Below are 18,210 nucleotides of genomic sequence, written 5' to 3' on the forward strand. Positions count from 1 at the left end.
AAAACGCATTGGTTGTGCTAGCTGTCATAGAATTTTGTCACACACAGTTAATGGATGTGGGATGAAAATCGTGAATAACTTTTATGAAAGACTGAATACTGCTGCAGTGTGTCCATCATTCAGGTCAGTGTTTATGGCTGTAGTGTGAGACTGGTGAATAATGGGTTTAATTTCATGCTTTGCCAGAGGCTTCTTAAGGGACATGAGAGAAGAGATAGAGCCTCTGTTTAATTCTTAAAACAAGGGTAACGATCTTTCCTCACTTCAGAGGTGTTCTCAGATGAAGACTGGGGCAGGTAGCTGAAGCGTGCAACAGGTTCACATTAGTTGTTCCTATATATGTGTATACTTACACGTACACACACATATCTATGTACATACATTCTCAGCAACGGATCAAGGTCAAGGACCTTGCACAGTGAGTTTTGGTAAGCACATCATAATTACAAGGAGAGATCATTTTGTAAATATAAACAGCTTTACAATATATTTCTTAAATCCATTCAGACAGCATAGTGCAATAGTCTCCCTTTAGTTACTTTACCACTTTGGCATACAACATATTGATTGTGAGAATATTTAAGTGAGTTTGTCTGGGGGGTTGCATTTTGTGTATTTAATGCAAGCTGCTTCAAACAACTTTACTACTTTCTTTAATTAAAATAAAATAAAGTAGAAAATGAACACATTAATGCTCCTGCCAGAGCTGCATTTAGCCCTAAGCACTTTGAGCAAGGAGCAGCGATGCACAATATGTTGCATAGTAGTTCTGCCTGAGCAAAGCTTCTGATATTAATGAATGACCACGCATCTAAGAGACAGCCAGCCTTAGAAGCACAGATTGACACAGTGTGGTGCAACCTTTTTGTCCAGAATCTGGAGATGCCTGCTCATGAAACTTTGGCAAGAGTAAGTCTGCACCATGTGCATCTCCTTGTAAGCTTAATTGTCTGTATAGATGCTATTAGTCTACCTTCAGGAGTCACTTTTCTTAACATTTTCCTTCTTCTCTTGCAGCATTCTGGCTGAATGAATATGATTTAGTTTAACAAATGAAAGGCAATCTATGGTAATTTGTGGCTTTTGTCTAAGCCTGAAGCCAAAGCTGATGAATGATACTAATAAATATATAAATAAATAGATGTTTGGCTGTAAACCAGCACTGCTATTTCACAGGCGGAATTGCTCAAGGCAGAGGTTTCTGTACTGTGGACCACAGCTCTCCAAAGCCCACATATCGATCTCCTGCCATCATTGCACGATAGAGCAGCCTTCTCTTGTATTCCTCATTATTATCTCTTCACTGCTGTATATAACAGATCTGTGCTTGATGAAAAGGGGTATGAAAAATCCCATCTAATCAAAAGTTGCACTAAGGAAATGGTCAATCCCACTGAAACTGCTCAACAGATCTGCAGCAAAATCAGAGATTTTTTAGAAAAAAATGTATGTTGATTACCTACTCAACAGCAATAATCAAAAGAATGCTATATAGATAAATCAAGACACCTACAAAGAAAAGGCATTAACTGAAAATAGGCACAATACATCTTGCATTTCAACACCACAGAACAATAAATCACCATGAATAACATGGTGACAGCTTCTTCAGAAGGCATAACTATCTGCCTGCTAAAAAGGATGATCACACTGTACTATGTCCTGAGTGAGTCTGTTCAGATAGTTTAATTGCATCACAGACTGTACAGATTATACATATTGCTTGCATGTATTATCTACATTCCTGTCATCACTATAGTCCCAAGAGATCACAGCCACACTTTTTCTTGGTGTCTGACTTTCTTTTGGAATCATATAGTTTTCTTGCATATTTGTTTTGAGCTTGGTTTCATATAAATCATAGTTTAAACAGGCACAATGTTCATTCTTATGTATCTGTAGGCTACACAAGGCTACATTTAGGCTTCTGTGGACTTCTTACACAAGTGTCACTGACAGCAGAAATCTTAAAAACATGCAAGTGCATAGTTCTGACGTTACTGTGGTACCTCTTTGAAGAAATGAACCATTTTGGTCTCTTTCCTTCCCTGCAGTATGGAAAGGAACTCAGCATTGGTATCAAGTTATAGTCACAGTGATCTGGAAAATAATCGACAACGATACATTGCAGAGCAATGCACATCCAGGGACATGGTCAGACCTACACTTGCAAAGGAGGAGACATGTTGCCTGGCACTTCCTTCAAAGAGAAGCTCCTGGAAGATAGGATGCTGTGCAGTGCCCAGAAGGCAAGTGGACTAGCTGCCTGCCAGTGAGGCATTTCTCCTCAGGCTGGGAGACGTTCCCTGTGAGCAACCACAGCTGGTCTCCTCTGTAGCACCAAGGGAAGACTCCTCCCCTTGTTGTGGGCTGAGGTGAAGACACAGAGACATATAGGCTGCTCTTATGACCATTTCCGCCGATTTTTACCATGTTGGATGCTGTACAATCTCTCATGGTCTGGACCATATCAAAGATGGACAAAAAGAAAAATAAAGGCTTGAATCTTACTGCTTCTGCAAATACATTTTCCCTGATATTGAAATATTTGGAAATAGTTGATCTACAGTGTCAAGGCTGAGGATTTTTCTCTGAAGTATCTACAGGAGAGTAAAACTTAATTTTTATGAACTGAAGCACAATCAAATTTACCAAAACACAGCTATTTTGGAATACTTCATTAAAAAGTGGGTTTCCTCACCTGGAAATTTTCTGTGTCACTTTTAAAAATCAGTTCAACAAAACCCCCAAAGTCATCAGAATAAAATAGATGAGGTTTTAAACAGACGAAATTCAGGACAACTTTGACATTTCAGGTCAAAGTTTCATGTTTCATGCAGGTCTGCCCTATGCTCCTTCCCTCTCATGAGGAAAAGGCAGGATCCCACTGCAGAAAAAACTTGCATTACTGAATTTTCTATTTGGTTTGCCTACACATCATTACCTACACACCAGCCGTGTTACCTAAGGCTCTTTAAATTGCTGCTCCATACAGTGATAATCAGATGTATTAAGAACTTTTGATTTTAAACATTTTTAAACCAAAAATAAAAAAGCACTATACCGGGTGCAGGTTCACAGGCGCTGACCACAGCGGCTCCAGGGGCCGCTGTGAGGAGAGGCCGGGGCTGCCCTGTGCTAGACACAGCCAGCTCCAGCCGGCTCCAACCCACCCATCACCGGGCTCAGCTGAGCCAACCCTGCAGCAGAGGCAATGGTGCTCTGGGGGAAGTGTGTTTAATAAAGGGCAAAAAGTGCTGCGCAAAAGTGAGGAGCGAGGAAGGAAAAGTGAGGAAAAGAGCCTTGTGAGAACCAAGGTGAGAGAAGGAAGGGGAAGTGGAGCTGCAGGCACCAGGACAGGGGTCCCCCTGCAGCCTCTGGAGAGTTCCATGGCGGAGAACATACCCACATTGCCTGTGGATGTGCCACAGCCTGTGAAGACCCCATGCAGAAGCAAGTTTATCCAGAAAGATGAAATGCATGAGGAGCAAGGAGCAGCAGGAAGGAAGTGTTATGGACCGACCCCAACCCCTGTTCCCCATCTGCCTGTGCCACATGAAGTGTGGGAAGCAGAGGACTTGGGTATGAAGGAGTGACGTTGAGCCTGGACAGAATCATAGAATACAGTTGTAGAGTCATAGAATTGAGTAGGTTGGAAAACACCTCCAAGATCATACCCAACTTTTAACTCAAGACTGCCAAGTTCACTACTAAACCATGTCACTAAGGGCCTCATCTACAGGTTTTCACAGTTTTTGAACACTTCCAGGGACAGTGATTCTGCCACTTCCCTGGGAAGCATGTTCCAATACCAGATCACCTTCTTGGTGAAGAAATTTTTCCTAAAAAAAAAGGGAGTCATAAGTACAAAAATAAATCACAATTGTAGAGGTTTGTAATCACAGCTTAGAATTACAGAAGACGTTAACAGATGAAGCTTTATCTGTCTTTCATAACAGCAATATTTCAAAAACTTTTTAAAGAGCTTAGTGGAAAATACAGTGTTCCTTGTTATCTCTGCAGGCTGAAAACAGTGAAAGCCTTCCCTGCTCGAGGTTATCTAGCAAGACTCTGATAGCAGCATAGGGAAACTGATTCCAACATTCTGCCTAGACAACTGATTTTGGTATTGGAAAAGCTCATTTAACCTTTGTAGTACACCAGTGACAAGTGAAAGCAGAACACCATGAGCAGAGTAGGTGGGAAACGGGCCATTTTGTATGAATAAGTAATCTAGTTTAAGCTAACACACAGGCAAATCAAATCAATTCTCCAGACTAAGCCTTAGATACAGTCATGTAAACATGCAATAATTTAAACTAATGCCTTAGTGATTAAAAAGGTGATCTTCATATAAGTGCTAAATCACTAACATGTCCACCAAACCAGATCTCAGGTTTTACAAGAAGGTGATACATAAACATGTACTTATTAAACTACATCAGTCAATGTTATCTTGCTGAAAATAAGGATCTTTCAGCTCTCAATTCAGATTTATGCTTCCTTGTTGGACAACGAGCTCACTTCTTTCCCTCCCTCAACAGCGTATGCTACTCATACCTTATTAACACAATACATCTGTCCAGTATCTAGTATACTAAGCTCTTGTTTTTATTTAACCTTGGCATTTCCAATGCAACACCATTTTTGTTTTACTCTTAATAGAGAGAAAAGAAAGCTATAAAAAAGTCTCCAGAAAACATTTCCAGCTGACACAAGGTTGTTATAATCCTGATTTGTCCAGCTCCCATTTGATGCATAAAATGTGAGAGGAAAACAAAGGGTGTTTTAGAGCATGCATTTTAAAACTTTCCATGAGCATCCTCATTAATATTTTGTCTAACCTGGTGTTGAATGTATGAAGAGCAAATAATTCTCCTAGTTTAAGCCCCTGAATGTGATTTTTAAGAGATGTTTTTCACAAGACAGTAAGGGCCAAGGCTGTAGCTTTAGGTGGCAATGTGTTGAGCAGAAAGAGCCACATTTATGTTTTCTAGGTGGATATGAGGGTACTCTCACATCTGATTTTGCGTACAAGACAATGCCCCAGTGATTTCACTGAGAGGACCTATAACCTTTTCCTAAAAAAGCAAATGAAAATCACAAAAACATGGTTTTGAAAACAATCTATAGAATACTAAGTCAGACCTCTGAATCTTTGTAGGTTTAGGGAAGGTTTGGTAGATCCCTGCTTCCCTTTAATTGGACACATCTTTATTTTACTATTCTCATATTCTGTACAATTTCTCCATAAGAGTGTCCTTCATTTGAAGAGAACAGCTGCTAGCACGGTAATCACAGTGTCCCCTTCTGCGTCAGAAACAGTAGCTAGGAATCTAATTCTCAATTGTTATTTTTCTGTTCATGACACATCACAGCTGCATGAATAAGACCACTTAAATTTAAGCACGAAAACATTAATTTAAAACATTTTGTTTGGATGAATCTCTATTATTCAATACCAAATACCGTTTTGATATGTTCAAAAAATTCAATATCTCTGAAAACATTTCAAGCACGTCAGCTTTGTCTGAATTCGCTTGGAGAAGGGGCGCAGGTGCCATACCCACATGATCAAGGAGCTATGCAGTCCCCCAGCTTGCAATTCCATGGAAATCTTCTTTTCATAACTGACTACCCCAAATTGGATTCTTAATGCTGCACTACCTGGAAATTCAAGTGCGGCCTCCTTTATTTTCAAAGTAACCCGTTTGGAGATAGACAGTTAAACTTAATTGTTACGACCATTTAACATGAATGAAAATTCTAGAAAGCAAAAAAAAAATAAATTTATATTATCTATTTTATATTTTTATTTCATTTCACCCTTAAGAGACAGGGGAGGAAATGTTCATATTGTATTCAGAAAACTGGTATTGCTAAAGAAAAAAATACAATGATTGAATCTCCTGACACCTAACTGCTAATGGAATTTGGAACAGAAATCAGTAAAATAGAAATTGTGCCATTAAATTAACATTATAGCAGTACTCTTTTGGAATACAATTTTAAATATCTGAGTTGATTGTGCTACTTGTGGATGTGATCTCACCTCTTTAATCCTCATGTTCAATGCAGTGGGGCACACATGACACCTTTCAGGCTAGCTGGTTTTCTCAGTGCTTCAAAAATAAAATACAAGTAAGTGCAGAATGTGTTAAAAGTGTTTCACTTTCAAGTACTTCCTTACAATAGTTTCAAACCTGATCTCAGCAGTGGCAGTATTTTCCATATATTTTTGATTTCAAAATCTTAATTTTTGGAAACTAATGCAAATCTGCATTCTTTATTATGTCTTTAAGTCTTCTCTTACTTGACTACTGTTATAATTTTAGGTTTAAAATCTAAAGAAATGGAAAATATGGTTGAAGAAGAGATTTGTAATTGAGGGCATTAGTGGCCAGGTTCCCTGGGTGCCTTCAGTGGTTTTTGCCTGCAGTGTCTCTTTCACTGGGCGTCTTCAGAGTTCCAGCAAACTGGCAGAAGTGAATCAGTGGAAATGCCTGCCCTTCTGTGAGGGTAATTACCTCTTCCTCAGCACAGACAGGAACATTTATGGACAACATCAGATGCAATTTCTATCAATTTATTTTGGTATTGCTTTCTAAATACATCAGGTGGGCAACTCCTACACTTCTATTTCAGATAAGACAGCCTTCTGTTACCTGGGGAAGTATAATCATCCAAGAACGACTTGTAAAGAAACTGCATGGCCTGTTAACAACCCAAAAGGTTTTCAGCACAGTCTAAATTACTGACAAACTCATCCTGCTCTTCTTTTTTTTTTTTTTTAATCGAGAATAATGTATATATCCTAGAATTTTTTACCAAATATCTGAGCGATTTCATAGAATCATGGAGTGGTTTGGGTGGGGAGTGACCGTAAAGCTCATCCAGTTCCAACCCCGCTGCAATATGCAGGGACACCTTCTACCAGACCATGTTGCTTAAAGTCCACTCCAACCTGGCCTCGAACACTGCCAGGGACAGGGCAGCCACAGATTCTCTGGGCACCCTATTCCACTGCCCCACTATCCTCACAGGAAAGAACTTCTTCCTAATGTCTAATCATCATTCTATTATCTGCTGTTAATGGCATGAGCATATAAGTGAGATTAAAATAGTTGAATCGGAGAAATCAATCAGGTAAAAAGCCAGGATGACTGTCTTGTTACTTTTCTGAAAAATCACATATTTGTCCCACAGGGGCCTGGCCTTCAAAGATCAGAATAAATAGCATCATTGCTTGAAACAGTGAAGTCTGAAGTATTTATGAACTGGTTAAATTGCAGTCCTGCACGAGCGTTTGGGGAAGTAATTTAATTATTCATATATAAATTAAGATTGGAAATTCTACTTATCAACAGCGCTACTCACTTCAGAATCCCATCACTATACAATGATTATTAGTCCAAAATCCACCTTTTACTGATTTGGTTATTTAAAATGTAAATAGTTAATGAAAGGGCTTATCTGAGAATTGTGCCCCCACATTTAAAAGAGTTAGGACCAGAACTCGAGTCCATCAGTAAAGCTCCACTGTCAGGCTTGGCTACTGATTGCTCTGTATGCACAGTCACAGTGCGAGGCAATGAGCTGAGTGAGGGTAGGCACCTGGCAGTTGTTAGCATCCTCCCTGGCTTTTGTGGCCCATGTTATCTGGCAGCATCTCAGAGAAGACACTGTTCTTTCTGACTCTCTAAAAGTAAGAGATTGTGTGTATGTGTGTGTGCATACAAATACCTGCCTCTGCTCAAACATAACAGCATTCCTGTATGAGATCAGGAGGTACAGGAGACATGAGATTCTAGGTGAACAAGAGAAATCAGAAGTGAATTTCAAGATTATATTATAATAAATATATATGTGTGTGTTCATGCTTGCTGAATCATGGACATAGCCATAAACCCTTGTGCTCAGGTCAGACACTGAGGGGTTTAATACAAAGCAGCTGCTGTTTAGACAGCTCTGTCCCATCTGGGAATCAGGAGAATAACAAGAAGCAGGCACTCACAGCACAAGTGCATGAGGGATCCATGAAACTAGTACTACAGCTAGTGTTGAGGGACACCAAGCACAGAAAGCTGAAATGACATGGAAAGTCCCAGAAAAGGGAGCTTCCCACGTTAGAAGGCATTTCCCTTTTCCCACAGGGCCTTATCCCAGAGCCCACTAAAACCAAGGGGAAGATCAATCGTTTTCATCTAGTGCACCAAAACTGTTACTACAACTGCTTTCTTTACAAGGAAACATCACATTATAAGACACAATCCTAATATTGATGTGAATTTAGTAAGAACCATGAAGCTTCATGAAGGTCTGAAAAGCACCAAAATCTATAGAATTTTAGAGCATGGTCATGGAACTGCCTTCCTGTGGAGGAAACCCAAAGAACACCCAGAAGACTACACAATGCTACTACATCCTTTGCTGAAAAGTGTCCTCTGCCATAAAACTTCTCTAGCACATATTACACACACACACACAAAATTATACCTAAGTGGGTTTGCTGGCATTGTTAGCTCACCATCTTAAATTTGGATTTTACCTGCTTCATCACCCTGCTGAAGCCATTTTGACAGCTGCACTGTAAATGCTAGGGGCAGGGACTCACCTTTGCTTTCTGCTATAGAAAATATGAGTCCTCCTTTTTCATTTGCTTTATAGGAGTTGCTAGATGGAAGTGATACAATAACTGAACCATCCTGCTCTGCATTTAGAAGAGAGACACTGTAACAAAGTTGGTTGCAAAAATCTTGCAGATACTATTCTTCTTACAAGAGGTTATTAATTTGATCTATTTTAGGAATCCAACATTTAGCTCAGGTTAATAAGCTGAAGCTTATTAATATTTCTTTGGGTCTAGATCTAAGAGGTTTTTACTGGAAGTTAGTCTTACTCATAGCTCCAGATATTCTCCTCTATCAGACACAAAAACCTCAAGTTGTGTTCTGCAACAAGTGATCTGGTGTGCTTTAAAATGGAGCTCTGAAATGGCACATTCAAAGAAAATGGAACTATGCATGCATACAAGAAAGAAAAACAATTAAAAAATAATTAAAAAAAAAAGCCCTGTTCAGCTTTTCTCTGCGTAGTTTGAAAAAGCCAGTCTTGTCAAAGCTGCGGTTTGGAGTGTGGCCACAGAAAACAGCCAAGTCAGCACAACTGGGCGTACTTCGGGCAGGGAGTGGGAAGCAACAAGTGTCTGTGGGCAGGAAGTGAACTGCTAAAGGAATAATGAGATGGTGACAAAACTTCAGCTAAAATATGGGGGAGATAAATACTTAGGTGGCAGTTCAGAGCAATAGCGCAAATTAATTGTCTAATTGTAAGGTATAATTTAAGCTTTTAGTAACTCTATGAAAATGTATACAGACTACATATTTATGAGAAAAATATGATGACTCCATTTAATCAATAAAATCAAAACTCTCTGTGAGATTCAGCTATTTAACCTGCCAATCTTTATGACATTACAGTATTATTCCTTTTGGTTTGAGACGCTGTCTCCTTTCAGCTGCTACTGAAAGCATTGCCTGCACAAATGGGAAGAAGCCAAATGATTGCACTGAGGGAGCAGTGAGGCAGGATAGATACAAAATGCCGTCAAACACACCACATGAACAGAAAAAATATGCCTTTAATTTCTTTTAGTTCTTGCTTATTACTTGTACCAGCAGTTGTGCAGGGGGAAGGAAAATAAATTAGATGCAAGGATTGCTCAGATGACAGTACCCCACTTAAAAAGCCATTGATCAAATTTATAGGACTAAAAATAAATGAAGAAAATGTGGATTAAAAACCACCTCTGAAGAAATGTATAGAATAATCCCTGAATTCTGTGTGTTCTCCTAGCCATGCAGCCATTGTGAACGGTTAGGTATGTGAGGCTTGGAGGTGCTTAACCCAGGCCTTGTCTCTAAAAGGAGAGAGACAGCACAAAGAAGAGCTTTCTAAGAACAAGAATCTCCTAGGAAAAGCCCAATTCCCTCAAAACCAAGAACACTGAATGGGACCCGCACCTCAAAGCAATGCCAAGCTCATTGCCCCTCCAACCCTGCCACAAAATTTCTACAAGAGATGAACTACTTCCATTTGTGTTTCCTTGTCATCATGCAAAGGAGAAGCCACAGCACAGGAGTTACCGTGGCTGTATGCTGACTTAACATCTGGTCATCAACACCTGTATTCCTGTTTGATCCTCCATTCAAAGCACAGGACTCCACCAGAGTCCTGGCAGCAGGGGTGCGATGCTACAGAGAGGCATGCTGCTCCCAGCTGGGCAGCCTGAGGAGTGCTGGCTGTCCTAAGCCACACGCTCCCCAGCTACGCCATCACATGCACTATGTAACAGGAGCATTTATCTTGACGTGTCTGGCCTGCCCTTGCCCCTCCTCTCTCCGTGGGTGAAGCACACGAGGTCTGGAAGAGCTCTTCCTTTTTGTGAACTGCTGTGAGATTTCTGCCCACAGAAAACTGTACCTGGATATGACAAGTGAGAAAGCAGCCTCCTGTTTTCTGGCCTCTATTACTAAATGGTGGGTTGCCCTTAACATGATCCCAGATAAGCCAGTAAGTGTTTTGCCATCAGCTTCAGCAGAAGCATGATCAAGCCCTAGATACCAAGGATTTGATGATGGCAAGTCACCTAGAAAATGAACTGAAATATATAAAGGATGTTGTTGCTCTCGTGTCAAAAGACAGAGTGGTAAGAGCTGCTAGGACAGACAATATATGTCTGTTTTCACAATACATTACTATACAGATCAGCTAAAACTTGAACCTGATAACCAAGAATGCCTTTCTCAGAAATTGCATGGAAATGCATGATCCTTAAGTGGTTTTCTGCTTGGGATCTTTCTCATTTTCTTTTGATGGGCAATGGTCACCTTTAAATCTGTGATTTTTGATACTGCAAGTAATGACTGCTACCACAAACACTGCAGAAACATGTATTAATTGAACACTATTTCTCTTAAGATGTTAATGGTGACTATGATGAAGTTTCACTTTCCTTCAGTAAAAGAAATCTATGAACTACTATGTGGTTTTCTCTATATATCACTAAATGCTCTACTGTGAGGGTTGTCAGACAGTAACAGACTTGTTACCCTATTTGTACCTTGGTAATGTACTGCTAAGTGGAATTAATAGCTTGCTAAGCTGAACTATTTTGCTGTGTTCTGTATGCTTTGCTGGCATTCACCCTGTCCTGTGTAATTTTCAGGCTTTAATATATTTCTTCAAGCGCATCTCTCAAAGAAAATTCAATTATTTGACAGATATAATTTGTATTGGACCAAACCATGCAAATCTTTCATTGTCGCAGATATGAATATTTTATATTACACAATGAGAAACTAAAAGCAATTCTATTGCATTTAGCCATGGGGTCTCCAGTCAAGGATGTGTGGTTTTGCCCTGCCCTTTGCACTGACCTTGGGTAGAATTTCTGAAGTATATATAAAAAGAAAATATGTATTGTCTATGGTATTCAAAGAAAATGAAGCTAGCACTCATAGACCCTGTGCTATACTAAGCTCTTATCAATGAACAGAACTTCATTTTTAAATTACTGTAAAAAGCCAGCTCATTTTCCTTACTGCTCTAGAACAATTTGTTAGGATTGTATTTTTGATAGCAACTAGAAAACATAAAAATGTGGATCCCCTGTTCTTTCCTTTGTGTGCACACTGAGCTCCCTTTATATTCACATCAAAGACATCTATCGGCTCTCATTTATACTACACTTGTGAAACTTGAATGTACAGAAGTCCAGTTCTTTGTGATTTTTACTGATGTACTCCAGCTGAAATTCAAGCCTTTCTCCTTGAAACCAGAACTGAATTATAAACTATATAACTCATTGCAATGACAAAGTTAAGAACGTAAAATTAAGTAGCTAAGAAACAAAAAATTCCAAGCATATAGATCAAAAAGTTATTCAGAAAAATATGGCTAAGATTTCTAACATATTGGCAGTAATGGAATCCAACAAATAATAGGAAAATTTATGGATCATAACTAATATGACGTAATCTATGTCATAGAGTTGTATGACTCCTGCATAATTTAAAAACTTATGAAATAAAGCAAAAGTGAAACACTGTATTATCTATGTTATGGGCATCTCTCCTTCTCTATATCGGTTTAATTCATTTAAGAACTGTATATACTGTTTTGTGCTTAATGTATGGAATACTTTCAGTTCTATGCCCTTCGGCATGCTTATTACTCCAGTTATTCCTATTAATTAAAATTATTTTATTATTTCTGAAAAGCTGCTGCCAAACCTGCTTTCCTTGTGTAGGAAATTATGAGAGATTCAAATCTGGCAGAAAATTATTAGTGCAATGTGTTTTAAAATAAAATTCCAAATCAGTAGGAGGACTACAAAAAGCAGTGACTACACAATCATTTCTTTCTATTTATTCTCTAAAAGATGAACCCTGCAAACTGCTCAATATTTGAAATTTGATCAGCTAATCTTCATAACAGTTCTGTGCCTGTATTACAGAGCATGTAATTTGGCCTCTACGTTCAGTTTATGGCACTTTGCTTCAGCTTTCGTGTAACATGCATAAATGAAATCTGTGGAAATACCTTAATTTTTCCAGATCACTTTAAGAGGCATTTACAGTGAAATAACTTCCATGAAACATATTAAACAGATCAAATTATGTAGCTATTAGAACCAAATAGCTTTTATTCTGTGGGGGTTTTGCTAAAGCAAAGTGTAATGTCAGGCAGAGTGCTGCTGTTTAATAGGTCCATGTGCTGAAGTACCTTCACCTGCCTTCTAGCATTTTAAAATATCATGTTTCATTCAAAAAAGGATGCCAGCAGTCACCAGCTTTGCTGGACACAGAGATTTTAAACACCTAGTAAATATGCATTAACTGTTTTCACATTTCAGAAGATACATTTTAAAATGTACTGCACTGGGCACTATATGATCACGTTGATCACTTGTTGCTAAATAAGAAGGATGCAGGCTGTCTCAAATGACAAGGAAACATGACAGATATGGATCCATTAACTAATAATGAGCAAAAGCAAGAGCTGATACTAATGCATGCCTGTAAAATAATCACACTGGTACTACAGAAATCAAACCTTCAAACTTCTCCGCAGAAGTGAAAAAGCAACAGTAATTACAACTTGTGAATTGATAACAGCTAGGCTGTACCTTTGTTCTGATTTCATACAGACTGCACTTTTCTTCCTTTTTGGCTTTGTTCCTGCATAAACTTTTAAAGCGTGAGCTATTTTACCTGAACATCAAAAACCTTTACTGGCAAATACAAATTTACCCATTTATTTGATAGGTATACCCAAAACTAGAAGGACTGGCACTCAAGGTGGAAAAAAACCCAAACCTCTACTGCTGAAAAGTTTAAGATATGGGAGGAAATAAAAAATGCATGCAGAGAATACTCCCCATACCAAAACATTTCAAGCCATCTGAACATTGTCCACTTGCTGCAAAGTTGCTGATTCTAAAGCCAGGATTGAATGAATCTCACTAAGGAAGACCCAGTAACCTAGTGATCCTCCAGACCTCTGCTTAAAGATAGGTTTCTCCAAGTAATTCTTATATCATATCTTAACCCTTATTGTAAAATTCATGCTAGCTATCCAAAAGAGTGCATACTATGTGTGTGATCACAACACTATTTTAAACCTCTGTAAAGAATTATTTCCTTTCGACAGCATTTTTGTTAGCAACATTTCTATAATGTAAAGGCTCCTACCACTGTGCAGCAAATATGTGGCGTTTTCTGTTCTTATCTCATGTAGTGCACTTGATAAGGAGTACTACTGAATCTCCTGCACACTGCATTACAAAGAAAACTGTCTTATTGCAAGGCATTTTCTCTCCACTGCTTTCACATAAAATAAAGGCTCTTGCAACTGGATGTATCTGACTGTATTAATACTCAAATGAAAACTGAAATCCTTATACTTTATCCAAAGTATAAATCCCCGAAAAGATTCTTGCTTTTCCAATTGTGTTCACTGTAATAAAGGTTAATATTGAACTGAACTTGTCGTATTCTAGCATCACGTTAAGTTCCAAATCTGTGTGTATGATCTATTCTTTTTTTTATTGTTGCAATTAAAGACTAGGAAAAAATGTCAGCAATATTATTAAAAATAATAGAGCAAAAGCATTTTAATTAAAGACAGTTGAAACCTATTGCTTTCATGAGGAGGAAAAATAACATGGTGCAAAGTACTGGGGGGAGGGAAGGGAAGAGCATCTGTTGAAAATTAACTACTTCAACATTAATTAACACATAATTTTCTACCTGATGAGATGGTGTTGTAGAAAGTAAAAATTGAAGGCACAAGAGTAAGAAATGAGTCATCTTTGACTTACCGTATCAAAGACTATTGCTGTATTGCAGTCAGCATCCAGACACAGAGTATGAAGCTTCGCACAAATCAGAAAAAATATGTGATCAATGAACAAATCAAATTCATTGTAAAAATAAAGGCCAGAGATCAGAGTATGTATCCAAGGGTCTGGTTAGTCACAGCTTTGACTAGCCTGCTACAGAGCTCTGCAAAACAAGTATACTGCAGCAGTGTGGCAAGCATAGGATTGCAATGCATGTCCCATATATTCAAGCATAATAGAAAACATGGTCTGGAGCTTATTCCATGTGGAAGTGGGGTTTGTTTTATGCAGGCAGAAAAAAGGTGGTTTTTTTTTCCAACATAATAGAATTAGAAATGAAGATTTTTCTTGATTATTGTACACAATAATTCCCCAGGATATCAATTACGTAAAGCAGGTGCCTCTGTCTCCTGTTTCCCAGATAAATGCCTGTAATCTCATTTCACAAATGATCCTATTTAGACAGGAGCCACCTATTGTGATGATATCATTTGCTCTAGTATCCATAAATGGGCAACTTCCTACCCAACGTCATGACCACTGACGACATAAATTTTTATAATATTGAGTGGGCAGGGTGGTTGATGGGGTCCCATCAATCTATAGCAGCTTCTGCTGATGTGATATCATGAATCCTGCATAATCATCCAAAAGGCTGGATATGAAAGGAAACATTAAACCTGTCTGGTGGAGCTCATTAAAAAAACTGGGGAAAAAAAAATCCTAGAGAGGTAGTAAAGGCAAATAAACCATAAGTACACAGCAGTGGCACCTTTTAAAATGCCTTCTACAGGGTACTGGTAGATATGAACAAAATCACTCTCAGCTCAGAAATGTAGCTGTCAGTTTCTTTTTAACAAATAATAAAGACTGCATATCCTCTTTCCTTGCAAATGCAAAGCAAAAAGGACCAGTGCTTCAGTGATGCATAAATTAGCCCACTCTTAGAGAATATTTTTAGAATTAGCAACTGCTTGTCACAGTAGCTTGGAAAATGAACTCTGTAACAAAACATCCTTAGACTGTTTGAAATCCAGTCTGCTAGACTGATTTGCTTCGTGCTCAAGCTACATGGATTTAATTTCTCAGATCAGTGTTTTCTTAAGAGAAACCATTCCATTAAATATACATATTTGGGAAATGTTACGATGCAGTTAGCTGAAATTAGTTTCCATCTGCCTGCTTTAACATGAGGAGAGTTAAAGGTGATAAAGGCTTCACTTGCTTCTCCACCCTTTCCACAGGGAACTAGTTTGTGCCTAGGGGCTAAAGCAAATTGCTTAAGAACTTCGCATTTAATATTTTTCCTAGCAGAAGTTGGTAAGAAGTTCAAAAGAAAGTCACCAGTTTCAAAAAAGGCCCTAAGGGCATTTTTCCCCTGAGGGCATTTTTTCAACAGGATCTCCATAAATCTGGGTTTATGTAGGCCTGCTTTGAACAGACTGAGCTACATCTAAACAAATTCCTCATACAGTGACAGAGAGGCATAACATTAGGACCCATCCACATTAGAGCTTGAACACTGCAAAATGGAACAACAGTCAAGCTGGGGTTTTGGGGGAGAAAATTTTAAAGTTTAAAAGCACAAAACCCTAAATGACTTTATACACATTTCCACAGGAGTAGTTCCATCAGAAGAGAGTTCACTTCTGAAAAACCATCCTCTCCATTGCAGATGGCCTGTGTTAAAGCTTACATCTGCTTTGTAGTATACCTGGGACAGGGGCCACCCTTTAGTAATGTCTGTATTACACATAGGGAGGGTCCCAAAGGCAAGCAATGCAAATGTTAATAATAAAAGTGACTCTTGCAGAGTTGATTCCCACCACAGTGACTCACATCAGGTCTAGATGGGGTGAAAACAAAACTTGAGCGCATCATCCATGGTTCCAAGACACAGCTATGCTGTCAAAGCAGAAAAGTGAACAGGTTTTCTAAAATCACCCTCAAGAGAACTACTTCCTCAGAGACTGAAAACAATGGAGAAAGCCATTTCAGAGCACTGAATAGCAATTCAGACACTAGCAAGTGCTTTCCTTCACCCTCTCTCCATCCTCCTTTGCTCATCTTCAAAAGAACACTAGCCACTGTCGCTAGATATGCTGCCTAGGCAAAGACATAAATGCAGCTTTGACTCTGGGGATCATAACCCCTTCATTTCAATATTGGGTGGAAGCAGAAAAGCATACACTCTGTGTGTCCAGATGGCATAAATATTTAACATGTGTTTCCATGACAAAAGATAAAGATAACACAAGAAACAGTTAGAAAGTGGAAGTGTGTGTGAGTGTAACTGATGGTCCAGAAGTTTCTCTCTTGGCTAAAAGATGATAAAATAGGAAAAAACAAAACAAAACAAACAAAAAAAGCAATAAAAAAACAACAAACAAAAACCCACAAAACAAACAGAAAATAGCAAAAAGAATATTCATCACTGCCCCATCAAATTGAGCATGCCTTTGGAAAAAACAAATATCCGATTTCCTTGATAATGTGCAAAAACTTTTAACACTGTTCCAGGACATAGTAGTAACGTGTGCATTTTCTTAAAACAATAACCTTTTTAACATCTGAGCCAAAGGATCTCACCACTTTTCCTTAAACTAGTTTTGAGCTTACCACACAGTGATGAGCTTAGAACACAGCTTTCCTATGCAGAAAAGGGTGTTAGACATGGTCCAGTGAAAGATGCTCTGATGGTTCTAATCTTTGCTTAAAGGCCTCTAGGCTTTGTAAGAGAGAGTGCTATAGAGAATGGATCATCACTCCCAAATGTTTCCCATTTGTGTAAGGATATACATGAGAGAATACCACATACATATTGCTGTCTTAGGACTGCCTGAAGGACTATACTGAAAGAACAAGTCACCCCAGTGAAAAGAAAGCTGTTATATTTAGTCTGGGGGGAGACTGTCATAGGCCACATCATCTAATTCTAGGCAAGCAGTGGACATCGGACCAAACTGCAGACAACACAACAGAATATTCTACCCTTCTTAATGTCTTTTCTTTACAGTTGGGATGATAAACCTCCCTCAGATAGCCTAACATAACTCTAAATGTCCTTTGGCCACTTTTGAAATTCCTATAGGCGTTCCTTTCATTGGGCTTATTCTCGCTTGCATACTTGGAAACTAAATCTCTCTAGGCATTAAGGCCAGTCTATAAATCTGCACATTCCTGGGCAGAGAATAAGCAGATTGGATCTACTTTAAAATGTCAAGATTTTCCACAAATTAGAACTAAAACCTAAGTCATAAACCACCAATGGATTATTGAAACTCCATTCTGAAAGGCAGGAGAAAGGAGGATGCTACCTTCTAAAACACCTACTTGTATTTCAGTAGGTTGTTTCTTTAACACAGAGGTGGAACAAACTGCTTCAATTAAATGTGCTTGTCTGCTGGTTTGTGTTGCAAGAAACCCTGTCATCTCCAGTAAAGTGTCACTGTAACTTACTTATTACTTACTTATTAATACACCTGTGGGGAAATACAAAACCAAGAAAAAAATATACTAACAGGAATTGCAATGCTTTCCTTTAAACTGAAAACAACCAACAGTCAGTACAAATAAAATGAATCTTTGCATGTCATCCTTTTCCAGAAACATAGTAGGAAAACAGTTACTGAAGCCAGGAACAAGAAGGACTAAGAAGTGCATCCTCCTCAGTTTAGCCAGGTCTACTTACTGTCTAAAATCTCTTGAGGAGCTGAACCTAACTGATTGGACACATTGAACAGACATTACTACAAGATGCATCACATTGCTGTACTTAAGCAAAGATTCTTCCTTAAATCTCTGAG

General features: G+C 38.6%; 1 protein-coding gene across 24 annotated transcripts in view; it reads right to left on the reverse strand.

Annotated features, from left to right (window-relative positions):
• Positions 1-18,210, reverse strand: part of DLGAP2 (DLG associated protein 2) — a 463,300-nt gene that overhangs the window by 314,607 nt on the left and 130,483 nt on the right. For 4 of the 24 annotated variants that reach the window (XM_062626233.1, XM_062626229.1, XM_062626231.1 and 1 more), the window contains exon 1: positions 14,384-14,814. The exons of 15 other annotated variants lie outside the window; for them this stretch is intronic. The gene's annotated coding sequence lies outside the window, so the exon portion shown is untranslated. Of the gene's footprint in view, positions 1-14,383; positions 14,815-18,210 lie in introns of those variants that run through there. 5 more of the 24 variants (XM_062626248.1, XM_062626242.1, XM_062626238.1 and 2 more) reach the window with 2 other exon arrangements.

The sequence above is a fragment of the Pezoporus occidentalis genome, unplaced genomic scaffold (genome assembly GCF_034315485.1).
Source record: "Pezoporus occidentalis ecotype Australia unplaced genomic scaffold, CSIRO_AGI_Poc_V1 ctg29, whole genome shotgun sequence".
Classification (NCBI taxonomy): Eukaryota; Metazoa; Chordata; class Aves; order Psittaciformes; family Psittacidae; genus Pezoporus; species Pezoporus occidentalis.